At 36.7% G+C, this 13,581-nt stretch overlaps 1 pseudogene; it reads left to right on the forward strand.

The window, feature by feature from the left end:
• The first annotated feature begins 7,056 nt into the window (after window positions 1-7,056).
• On the forward strand, window positions 7,057-11,403 carry LOC142524019 (putative pectin methylesterase CGR3; annotated as a pseudogene).
• Window positions 11,404-13,581: the final 2,178 nt, after the last annotated feature.

A 13,581-nucleotide genomic window follows, 5' to 3' on the forward strand; every position in this document is an offset into this window, starting at 1 on the left:
GTCTAATATGAGATATAGAGTCAGGAGTTGATTTATAGATTTATATTGAATTATGTTTTCAGATTTTGATTCATATTACTGATATCTGTCTCATGCTTTATATTGATTATATGATTGCATGTATCGTTGATTTATACTAGGATATATTTCTCACCGGAGTTATCCGGCTATTGTCGTGTTTGTATGTGTGCATGACAACAGGTGGGACATGATCAGGGTCGAGGAGATGAAGAGAGATCGTGAGTAGAGTGGAGACTACGGATTTGGATTCTAGATAAGGTTTTAACACTTGAGATGTAGTTGTTAAACCTTAGTTTTAAATGACTGTATATGATACAAGACTTGTACTTTGTTTCGATGTTTGTATTCGAATGAATTCCATTAGGTTCCGCACTTGACACTTGTATAAAAAAAAAAATTTAGACCATGTTTATTATAATTGATTTAATTATTCCCACAGACGTTTAAGAAATGAATTAGCGTCCGGGTCCCCACAACAGGTGGTATCAGAGCTATAGATCCTCTAGATTGAGATAGAAGCTAGTGAGCGGGGTAGATTGAGTTTTCTTTCCTGCTTGTGATTGCTAGCATGTATTACTGCTTTAATACATGTTTACCTAAATTATCTGATTTGATTGGTAATGTGTATTAATTGAGAATGAATCAGAACCAATTCTTGATCAGCAGTAAGATGATCAGAGGAGGACTGAAACAGGTTTGTTGCATTTGGTTGCTAACCCTTTTGATAATCAGATATGCCTCCCCGACGAATCTCAGAACAGGGCAGTACTTCGAATCCTCCAATGGATGTGACAGCAACACCAATGGAAACATTGCCGAAGAGATTTCAGTCGTTTCATCCACCGACTCTGAAGGGTAGGTACTGAGACTTCAGTTGATTGCGAGAGTTGGCTAGATGACATTGAGATGCTGTTTGACACATTGGATTATACAGATGATCGGAGAGTGAAACTGATTGGGCACCAGTTGCATGACGTTGCAAAGAACTGGTGGATTACGACAAAGAGGGCTTTGGAGCATCGAGGTACGACTATTACCTGGAATGTCTTTAAAACTGAGTTTTATCAAATATTCTTCCCAGTATCGTACAGGAAAGACAAGGGGGCAGAATTTGCAAATCTGAGACATGGTCAGCTGAACATTGAGGAGTATGTGGCCAAGTTCTCTACATTGTTGTGATTTGCTCCGCATGTGGCTGAGAATGAAGAAGTTGTTGCTGATCAGTTTATCAATGGTCTGAATCCTGACATTTTTACATTGGTGAACACTGGACGACCAAACAACTTTGCTGATGTCTTGAATAGAGCAAAGGGAGCCGAAGCTAGTCTGATTAGACAGAAAAGAGCTTCGTATGTCGCACCAGCAGCGAGACCACAGCAACCATCCTCAGCTCAGTTTCCACAACCTCCTCCCAGATTTGAGAGTGGCAATGGCAGTGGAAGGAAAGATCAGTTGAAAGCTAGAGGGAAACAGTTCAAGAGATCTGGAAGCAGTTCATCCAGTTCTAGTGGCTCGAGACAGACCGATCAGGGCCAGAGTTATACAGGATCTTATTGCAGCACTTGTGGAGGGAGACATTCCACAGAGCAGTGCCGAAGAGTGTTTGGCAGTTGCCGTATATGCAGACAGTAGGGACATTTTGCCAGAGTTTGTCCCCAGAGAGGTTCCCAGGGATTCCAGAGAGCAGAGTCATCTGTATCAGTGGCTCAGACAGGGAGACGACCATCATCTGTTCACTCTTTTCAGCCAGCACCATCGACCCAGTCACAGCAGAGGCCAGGAGGAAGCCAGACTGTTAGCCAGCCTCTTAGACAGCAGGCCAGAGTATTTGCCTTGACAGAGGAGCAGGCTCAGGACGCATCTGATGATGTTGTTGCAGGTAACTGTTTTATTTCTGGTTATCCTGCTTATGTATTGATTGATACTGGTGCATCACATACATTTATTTCTGAGAGATTTGCATTGATGCATGCATTGCCTGTTGAGTCCCTAGCTGCTGTAGTATCTGTCTCTTCTCTTTTGGGGACATGTTTGATATCAGTGACATCTGTTAGATCTTGTATATTGCGGTATGATGAGCATGAGATTGAGTTAGATTGCATTGTACTTGGGTTATCTGATTTTGATTCTATTATCGGTAACGATATGTTGACCAAGTACAGAGCTACCGTTGATTGTTTCCATAAGATTGTTAGATTCAGACCTGAGATGGCTGAGAAGTGGAAATTTTACGGTAAGGGTTCTAGATCCAGAATTCCTTTGATATCTGCTATGTCTATGACTCGATTATTGCAGAAAGAAGCGGAGGGATTCCTTGTCTATTCAGTTGATTTACTGAAATCGAGCCCATCATTGACTGATTTGCCAGTGGTATGCGAGTTTGCAGATGTTTTCCCCGATGAGATTCCGGGATTGCCTCCGATTCGAGAAATAGATTTCAGCATTGAATTGATGTCATGTACAGTTCCGATTTCTAGAGCTCCGTACAGAATGACACCAATTGAATTGAAAGAATTGAAAGAGCAGTTAGAAGACTTACTGGCCAAGGGTTACATCAGACCGAGTGTTTCTCCTTGGGGTGCTCCAGTGTTGTTTGTGAAGAAGAAAGACGGTTAAATGAGACTTTGCATTGACTACCGGCAACTGAACAAGGCTACGGTAAAGAATAAATATCCATTGCCTCGTATAGATGATTTGTTTGATCAGTTGCAGGGATCATCTGTTTACTCCAAGATCGATCTGAGATCTGGATATCATCAGCTGAGAGTCCGAGATTCTGATATCTCGAAGACAGCGTTTAGAACCAGGTATGGACGTTATGAGTTTATTGTCATGCCTTTCGGTTTAACAAATGCTCCAGCTGTGTTTATGAGATTAATGAACCGTGTGTTTCAGAAATATTTTGATGATTTTGTGATTATATTCATCAATGATATTTTGATTTATTCGAAGAATATGATAGAACATGCTGAACATCTGAGAACTATGTTGAAAATTTTGAGGGCTGAGAAATTGTATGCCAAACTGTCGAAATGTTAGTTTTGGGTGAGACAAATTATATTTCTGGGTCACATCATATCTGGTGATGGAATTTCAGTTGATCCTAGTAAGGTTGAGGCTGTGATCAGTTGGCCGAGACCGACATCTGTACCAGAGATACGCAGCTTTATGGGTTTGGCAGGATATTATCGCCGATTCATTAAAGATTTCTCGAGTATTGCTAAACCTATTGCGCAGTTAACTCAGAAGAATGCTCCATTTGTCTGGTCTGAGGAGTGTGAGTCCAGTTTTGTTGAGTTAAAGAAGAGATTGACCAGTGCTCCGGTGTTGACTATTCCATCAGGTACTGGTGATTTTGTTGTATATTGTGACGCTTCTCACAGAGGGTTGGGTTGTGTGTTGATGCAGCGAGGGCATGTCATTGCCTATGCTTCGAGACAGTTGAAGCCACATGAGACTCGCTATCCAATTCATGATCTTGAATTGGTGGCCATTGTCTTTGCATTGAAGATTTGGCGACATTACCTGTACGGTGAGAAATTCGAAATCTATTCTGATCATAAAAGCTTGAAATATCTGTTTTCACAGTCTGAATTGAATATGAGACAAAGAAGATAGCTTGATTTGCTGAAAGATTTCGATTGTGAAATCAAGTACTATCCGGGAAAGTCCAATGCAGCAGCTGATGTACTAAGTCGAAAGGTATGTTCTTTATCCTTATCGACGATTGGTGTTTCGAATTTGATAGAAGATTGCTGTTTGTCTGGATTAGCTTTTGAAACAGATTGTCAGCCTCTGAGATTATGTGCTATTCGGGTCGAATCAGAACTGATATTGAGAATCAAAGAAGTACAGAAAGTTGATCAGAATGTACATAATTCGATTGCTATGGTCAGAGCTGGACATCAATCGGAATATCAGGTTCATGACAGTGTTTTGTATGTGAATAACCGTATTGTTGTGCCGAATGTTTCAGATTTGAGACAGCGGATACTGGCAGAAGTGCACAGCAGTCGTTTTAGCATTCATCCTGGTGGCAGGAAGATGTACAATGATTTGAAGACACAATACTGGTGGAAACAGATGAAAGCTGATATTGCTACATTTGTATCCAAATGTCTGAATTGCCAACAAGTGAAAGCCGAGATGAAGAAACCAAGAGGTCTACTGCACAGTTTATCTATTCCTGAATGGAAATGAGATCACATTTCCATGGATTTTGTGACGCAGTTACCACGTTCCTCCAGAGGTTGTGATGCTATTTGGGTTGTGATTGACAGATTGACCAAATCCTCATGTTTTATTCCATACAAGATGACGTACAGACATGACTAGATGGCCGATATTTATGTCAGAGAAGTGTTCAGATTGCATGGAATGCCGAAGTCGATTGTATCAGACCGTGATCCTCGGTTTACTTCGCACTTCTGGCAGAGTTTACAGCAGGCTCTAAGTACGAAATTACATTTGAGTACCGCGTATCATCCACAGACCGACGGACAGTCAGAACGGACTATCCAGACACTGGAAGATATGCTGAGAGCTGTAGTGCTTGATTTTAGCACTAACTGGCAAGATGCATTGCCGCTTTGTGAATTTTCCTACAACAAAAGCTATCAGACGAGTATCGAGATGACTCCTTTTGAAGCGTTATACGGGAAGAAATGCAGATCCCCTCTTTATTGGGATGATATCTCTAAGGTGCCTGAGATTGGACCTGATATGATCAGAGATATGACAGAGAAAGTGAAGATGATTCAGAAAAAAATGAAGGCAGCTCAAGACAGACATGCCAAATATGCCAATGTTAGACGTAGACCATTGGTATTTGAGGCAGGAGACCGAGTGTTCTTGAAGATTTCACCTTTCAGAGGAGTTGTCAGATTTGGCAAGAAAGGGAAGCTGTCTCCGCGATATATTGGGCCGTATGAGATTCTCGAGAAGATAGGAGATCGTGCCTATCGACTCGCTTTACCGCCTTCTTTATCTGAGATACATGATGTCTTTCATGTATCATTATTGCGGAAATACCTACCTGATGCTTCACATGTTATTCAGCCAGACGAGGCAGAACTTGATGAATCTCCGAGTTACATCGAGAAACCAATCCAGATTATTGATCCTAAAGAAAAACAACTCAGAACGAAGATTATTCCTCTTGTGAAAGTCCAGTGGGCTCGTCATGGCATTGAGGAAGCTACTTGGGAGACTGAATCAGATATGAGACAGGAATTCCCAGAGTTATTTCACTGATGTGAGTCTTTTATTTTAGCTTCTGTTATATATTCTTATCTGATATGATTTGACTGCCTACGATTTCGAGGACGAAATCATGTCTCAGAGGGGGAGAATTGTAAGGCCCGAGATTTTATCATTTTAATTCGAGATTATTTAATTTATGAATTATGGAATGTTGAGTTATATTCCATGGTTTTACAATTCCATAGAACTGAAATTGAATTAAAAAGAGTTGTGAGGACTAAATTGCAAATAGTGAAGATTTCAGGGGCTAAAGTGCAATTAATGATATTTAGTGGGATACTTGGCTTGCTATGTATTGAAGTATATATATTTGCAATCTCCTTTCACAATTCAGAAGCAAGAAACCGAGAGTTCTCCAGAGCAAATTCTCTCAAGCTTCAATTTTGCTTAGAATTTGATTTTGTACGATCCGTCTATCAGAATTTCAATCCGAGCACGGTCCTGTACTCCTCTATTCAACAGCTATAACTGGACGTAAGTTTTATTGAGTTCTGTTATCATTTGAAATTATGATATTGGAGGAATTATTATTTGATCATTATGTGGTGTTCTGGATATGTTAGACATCGTAGAATCGAAATCAGATCGAAGAACAGATTGATTATGGAATTGTTATGATTTTCTGATTATATTAATTGGAAATTGAAGATATTTGGATTATTGACTGATTCTGGATTGGATCGGATATTGGTTATGATTTGTAATTGATATCTGTTGATATTGTATTGACGGGGATATCGGGATTGTGCCGTTATGTTGTTAATTTTGAATTAGATTCAGATTGATCGGATTTAGTATTGAATTGGAAATGGAATGTTGATATTACTATTCTCGATATGTCATTTCAGATTGACAGAGACAGTCTTGAATTCAGAATTTTCAATTCTTCAGACCGAGACTACGAACGAAAGGTATAAGTCAATGTCGAACCGGGAGAATGACTCGAGTGTGAAATACTTGAGTTTCCCTAAACCACATACTGATTGTTATTGTGTACATTGATTTGGATTAATATGCTTGTTCTATTGATTTATAAGAAGCATGTATTAAATGATTGGTCTTGTGACAGAAGGGTCAAATGGTGATGGAATCGTCACTGGCCCATTGCACATTGTCACAGGATAGTGATTGGCGGAGGTGCCAAAGTCTTTGACGGATAGGTCAAGACACTGGATGCTTGGTTTATATCGATGTTTGATTAGAGGTGGATTTACTTCTATTACTGAGATTCGATATAGTATGCCAACGTCTGGAAAACGGGATCCCTAGACTAGGAATGAGTCTAATATGAGATATAGAGTCAGGAGTTGATTTATAGATTTATATTGAATTATGTTTTCAGATTTTGATTCATATTACTGATATCTGTCTCATGCTTTATATTGATTATATGATTGCATGTATCGTTGATTTATACTAGGATATATTTCTCACCGGAGTTATCCGGCTATTGTCGTGTTTGTATGTGTGCATGACAACAGGTGGGACATGATCAGGGTCGAGGAGATGAAGAGAGATCGTGAGTAGAGTGGAGACTACGGATTTGGATTCTAGATAAGGTTTTAACACTTGAGATGTAGTTGTTAAACCTTAGTTTTAAATGACTGTATATGATACAAGACTTGTACTTTGTTTCGATGTTTGTATTCGAATGAATTCCATTAGGTTCCGCACTTGACACTTGTATAAAAAAAAAAATTTAGACCATGTTTATTATAATTGATTTAATTATTCCCACAGACGTTTAAGAAATGAATTAGCGTCCGGGTCCCCACATGATCGATGCGACGTTTTGCATTCACCGGTTCATTTTTTCTTTGAATCAAGGTTGTTTTTATTTTTTCCTTCATTTGCTTGGAAATATTTTATTCTTTAACTTACAGAAAGATTAACAGTTCAAGTATTTGAATAATAACCTTATAATTTGGCTGTAGGAAGGGCGTCAGGTGCGCGTTATTGAAAGAGATTTAATCGAGCCGGACCGAATAGTCGGAGAACTGCTGCAACCAGGTGGGGATACCTTAAATTGATTGAGTTGGGATTGGAAGGTAAATTCTGCATTTCTTGTGCTATAAAATTTTTATGAATACATATATTGTGAGTAGTTTTCATAGTTCTGTAACTGTTGAAAATATGTCGTGGTCTTTATAGACTGTGTGGAGAATATTGATGCTCAGAGAGTTTTTGGTTATGCTCTGCTCAAGGATGGAAAAACTACATGGCTTTCTTATCCTTCGAAAAAAATTTCACTTTGATGTATCAGGAAGGAGCTTCCACAACGGATGCGTGAAAAAGCTTCATTTAATTTCTTCCTAAGTATGGTGTCTCCTCCTTGTTCTTTCTGATGATTTTTCGATCATTCTCTGTTTTGTAAGCCTATGCCATGTGTTATTTTGATAATTCCTTTGCCCCACCAATGGACGGGAGTGATGGGGAATGAGACAGGAAAAAATGCTTTATTCAAAGAAGTTTTAGCTGTTTGTATCGTATTTAGGATTATATATCATTAATAATTTCATGGTACAACTGGATTATTTTTCTTTTTGTTGTTGGTCAATTCTTATTATTTGCAACTTGGATTTTTTAGATGGATTATCGAAGGTTAGATAATTTAGAGTTAGATTAATTTAGTTCAGTCTTGTAGGATTCTTGTCCTACGTGAGCCATATTATGGAATCTTTGTCATACATGAGGGAGTGAGGGATGTATCAAGGCTTACTTGGGAGTGCTTGTAAAGCATGTTATCACAGATGACGATTGAATGTCACAAATTTATTCATTTTCAAATATATGTATCTGCTGATAGAGAATTTTCATCATATTTTTCACATTTTTCCTTTCGGCTCTAAGTTTATATGCTATGCTTGTTAGTATACTTGGATCACATTGAATCCAACCATTTTTTGTTCATGATTGTGTTATGTTCACGAGCAAGAGATCTAGTTATGGGGCGATTCATAGAGAAATTACCGCTTGCAATGGTGTTAATGTGTTTATGGGATTTTCGTCCACTTCTCGCTATTTGGATGATTGTTGGTTGAGGCACGTTGAATAAAGAATTTCACGATCTCTGAACTATTTGATAAAAGCAAAATTCATATTTTATATTTCATTCCCTGTACTCCCAATGAATAACAATCGTCTTGATGACCAAGAAACCTAAAGGTTAAAAATTCCTAATTAAATCAAAAGATAAAACTCCCTAACAATTGAGATAAACTCTTATTTTAAACAAAACAAACGAGAGGAAAAATCTGGAAATCCTATCATTTCCAACGACTATCTAATCTGCAGCTTTGAACTTCCCATGTGTATGCCTTCAATAAACAAAATCCTTTTGCGCTGGTGGACTTGGGCTGGTGCTTGTTGCATCCTGTGGACTGGGGCTCGTCTCTGGAGACTGTTGGGTTGTGATGGTCGTGACAGATTGGAGGCTCATGATTGGATTTTATACTTAATTTATTTGTTGAAATGTCATGTTTGACTGATTGCTGATGGTTTGCATGATAGGTACTAGAGCGAATAAATTTTCAGTCGAGTGGAAGTAATGATAATGGTTTGCTAGCCATGCAAATCCTCTGGTTTTCCTGTCTAGGTGTCCTGCACTCTCCCTTTTGCAGCTTACAATTAAAAAGTTAATTGTCCACCAATTCAAACACACCGCTCGACACGAAGTCCAATAAACAATCAATATATTTACCTTCCACTGAAACCATGCACTCTTTTAAATTGGTTTCAACATTTGGTAAGAAGTTCAATATTTGATTTTCTCCCAACTCGTTTCAGGACCATCATTATCGATCGCCACACTTACTGTCGAATAAAAGATATTGTTTATCATACACTGATATTGCTGTGAGATACAAAAGTATATCTACCGATCATGTGTTATTTTTGTCTCAGTTCATTCATAGATCACCTGAGTGTTGCGGGTGGGTGTGCTGGCATAGACTTGAAGGTTATTTGACTATGTTCTTTATGCAGGTGATTTTTCATGTACTGTGAAAGTTCAACGTGCGATTCCAACTCTAAAAATGGCATATGAGATAGCATCCACATGGTTTTGCATGTTGGTCCGGACACTTGTTCTGTGGTTTCCAGATTGTTAAAAGAGAAGGATACAGAAGCTTGGGTGTGGAACCATACGATATAGAAGATACTGATCGTAAATGTAAGAATTTGGTGCACAGAGGCATTGTTCGAGTAGCTGATATCAAATTTCCTCTGTCCTACAGAGCAAAATCATTTTCTCATGTAATTGTCTCAGATGTACTAGATTGCTTGTCTCCAAAATATCTCAACATGACTCTTCCTGAATTAGCAAGGGTATCAGTAGATGGTGTTGTCATTTTCACAGGTACGGGAAATGATGCCACTTGTTTACAAGATCTTGTGGATTTCTAAATTAGCGCATGGCTGGGTTATGCTTCTTGCCCTTAATAACCATGTGTTATACTCGTTTCTGTGAGAGAAATTCCTTCAGTATTCTCCTCTGTGTTGGAATTATACGCAATCTGCCTCCGACATAGAGCCGATGAATTAATTCAAGCTCTGCTCCTCGTGGCTTTCTTTTGCTCATAAGTGAATGAACTGGTGGGAATAAGATCTGAGGGTTTTGTATGGTTAAAACTGGGATTAGATGTGGCCACAAATTTAATCAGGCACAACATGAATTTTACGTGTATTGTTTACCACAAGGTATCCCTTGTCAAAAAGACAGAATCTAAAGGGAAAAAGAAATTCCTAGTTTATGATGCTTCTGCAATTTGCAGATCTTATTAGGTCCACAAAACTCAACCACTGAATGTAGAGAGGCAGGTCCACTAAAAGATGAATAAAAAAACAACAATAACAGCCCTATGCATCTTCAAAGACTTCTATTCCGAAATTTGGATCCTGTCATTATGAATATTAGGCAGAAAGAACAAGGAAGACGTTACTGAAAATACAAGAGAATAAGTTGTGGAGATGACTGATGGCATCACATGTAGCTAAGAATTCTCAATTGCACAAGAAGGATCCTCCAGATACCTGTCTTGTGCCAAAGCAACATGTATTGGTCATGGTGCTAAGTTGCTAGTTTATGTCTAGGAGCTCTTTTGCTCCTTCATATTCCTCAACTTGATTAATAGTTAAGCTATCCAAACATTGAAAAGCGACATTTCCAGCTGAAATCTTGTGAAATCTCATTCTGCCGCCTCCTTATTCACGTGAATTGTATACAATCAAAAGAAAAATGGGTCCAAAAGCATAAAAAGCCAATAATCCAAAATAAAACGTAATCACTAAAAAATAAAAGATAATATAAAATATCAACAAAAAATATAGAGTTTTTTTATGGAAAAAACTCTATTTTGTATTTCTTCAAAAAACTCTATTTTGTATTTCTTCCTTGATATAAAAACTTCTTATCTCATTAGGCAGTCGAAGAATAGTAATAAGGCATGATCATGCCTTGTCCAAAACCATTTCTGAATTTTTCTGCTTCAAATCTTCCACTAAAATCGTATCGACAACTTTAATTGTGATATAAAATCACTTTTTTTAGTCCCAAATTTATCGCAAGAACAGAAAACTTCATCCTACAATAAAATCACACAAAATATGTCAATTAAGCACGTTAAAATAATGACAATGAGAGATATGACAACAAAAATGCAAACTATTACGAGTGTATCAATAATATTGGCTTCTACATACCGTTCCAGTAACTTTCGCCGCGCTCTGCTTGGATTTTTGAGTTTCACACTAAAACACCAGTTGTGCCAATGTGGAATGATTTTTCTGATAGGCCAAGTTGCGGAGCTCGATTTGGTGGATCAGATATTTTTTCAAACGACCTAAGAGGAAAATGAAGCTGTGATCAAGAACTTCGAGCAAGCTGCTGTGAAGAGTTCTTATACTTCAAACTGCCAAATTTTCCATCTCAATTCGTACCGTTGATGTCTTAGCCGAGGAACATAAATCTATAACTTTTCAACGCTTCAATTCATTAAGTAAATGGCGTGTAAATGAATATACTTTGGGGAAGATGCTTCTTAAAACTGTCGGAGAAGAAACATCTGAAAAAGTAGTTGATTTCACTAAATGTTCATATTCATATTCTTTTATTCAAAAAATCTATGGGATTATTGCACAATAATACTCCTCTGGATTTGTTGCTGAATAGATTAGATTTGGCAGTTGGCAAGTAAATTAGACAACTAGAAAAGCTGCCAATTATAAAATTTGAGTTTCTTGATGCAGCTTCAGTCAGGAAATAATATTTTCGATTTTAATTGATATATTTCGTTCAATTAAATTATTTCTCTGACATTATTTTTCTTCGTTGATTTAATTGAACATAATATTTGATGTGATTTTGTCTTTCTAAGATAATTAAATAATTATAAAAATATTTTCTAAATATGATATTTATTAGAGTGATTTAATAAGATATGATATCAATGTTAAAATAGAGTTTATTTCTAATTAAACTTTAATTTTCTTATGGAATAGGTTTCATTATGGAGGTAAAACTCTTCATCTATAAATAAGGGATCAAGGACATTGGTAAAGGGCTTCTTGAATATCGATCATACATACACGGAGTGAAGATTTTTCATAGAAAAATAATTCTCGAAGCAGTTGCGGTTTGAAGAGTGGTGATCACCGTGTTGATCTGAATGTTGCCAACATCTACAGACAACATCCGTAACGATGTTGACTGAAGATTGCATCTAATTGAACGTGCTTTTTGGGATCAATTTTTGCTTTCTTAAATTACGTTTTATTATTGTTGGTTGCTTTAGAAAGCTTTTATTTTCTCAAAGTGTTGAGGAAATTGATTTTTGTAATAATCACTAGTGATATGTTTTTGTAAACGATTTGGGTTTCTAGTGATTAATTTTTGCCATAAGGCACAACACAAGTATTTATATACTTGTGCATGTTTAATCTTGTCCATTTATTTAATTTAAATCAATTTGTGTTACAAAATATAATATTTCGCTGCATGTTGTCCGAGATGTTGTAACATCTGGAACAACATTTAATTCTGATAAAACACAAATTCTCTGTTTTACATCCTATACTGATATTCTTATTATTTTGAGCATCTGTCGGACAAAATAATTCTTTCAACTGTTTTCTGGTCTACATTGTAAAATTCCCTATTTTCGTAGTATATTATTTAAGTTATGTTATATGTACAATGAAAGTTACACGTACGACTGCACATTGCTTTTGAGATTTACCAAATTACCTCACATTCACTTTAATTTCAAAAAATATTGGGATAATTTTGTAATCTCAAAAACAACTGTAATCGTGTATGTAACCCTCATTGTACATATACTATTTCTCTATTTTATTTATTTCCAGCACAAATTGTTACTTAAAATATGCTCCCCCATATAATCCACCAAAACAAAATTCAAATGTTTCCCCAAAAAATCGAAATTTATAAGAGATCAAAAAATCTCATAGAGAAAAGTAAAAAAGAAAAGAAAAATGTGACTGTGATATATATGAATAGATAATGGTTTGTATAGCTTCAAAAAGTTTACAGTACAGTCCACAAATTAATCTGTAGACATGCATACGTTTATATTAAATTCCTAAAGGGACATATGTTTTAATTCTTGTATATATGCCATGTCGAGTTAAGATGAAAAAGAACAAAAACCAATTGATTAATCATCAATTTAATTTTTTACTCGTGTTATTGGATTCAAGGACAATGAAATATTATTTTCATAGACAAATTGAGAAAGTAGCTAGTTGAAGACCAGAAAACATTAAAAGTTTGTGATCATCCACGACTGTTCTTTATTTCGATTATGGATCGGCACGAGTACGACTAGCTAGCAATTGAAAATAATTATTGTTCCCACGTACGCAGATATATCCATCCAGCAGATATATCCATCCAATAATTGGTTCCATTTTTGTTTTTCTTATTTATCAAATTCAAATAATAAGATATATAAACAATATATTTGTAACCGATAACAACATTTTTTGTCTTACAATTTGTATATTTTCATTTTGAATTATGTTATCGATCAATTTACGATTTTAGTCAACTATCCTGCATGTTTTTTTTTTTAATTTCAATCATTATGCATTGACTTGCTGGCGTGAACAATATCTGACGCCACACTGTAATATTTTTCGGTGTCATGTTTGTCGACAAGAATATTAAATGAGGGGTTGGCATATTTGAATTGAATTGGCATCAGTCACGTGGGAATAAATGAGAAGACGCGTGGTTGGAATTCAATAATTCAGACGGAATTTGAACACGCGTTTTTAACG

This window comes from Primulina tabacum, chromosome 14 (genome assembly GCF_025594145.1).
Source record: "Primulina tabacum isolate GXHZ01 chromosome 14, ASM2559414v2, whole genome shotgun sequence".
NCBI lineage: Eukaryota > Viridiplantae > Streptophyta > Magnoliopsida > Lamiales > Gesneriaceae > Primulina > Primulina tabacum.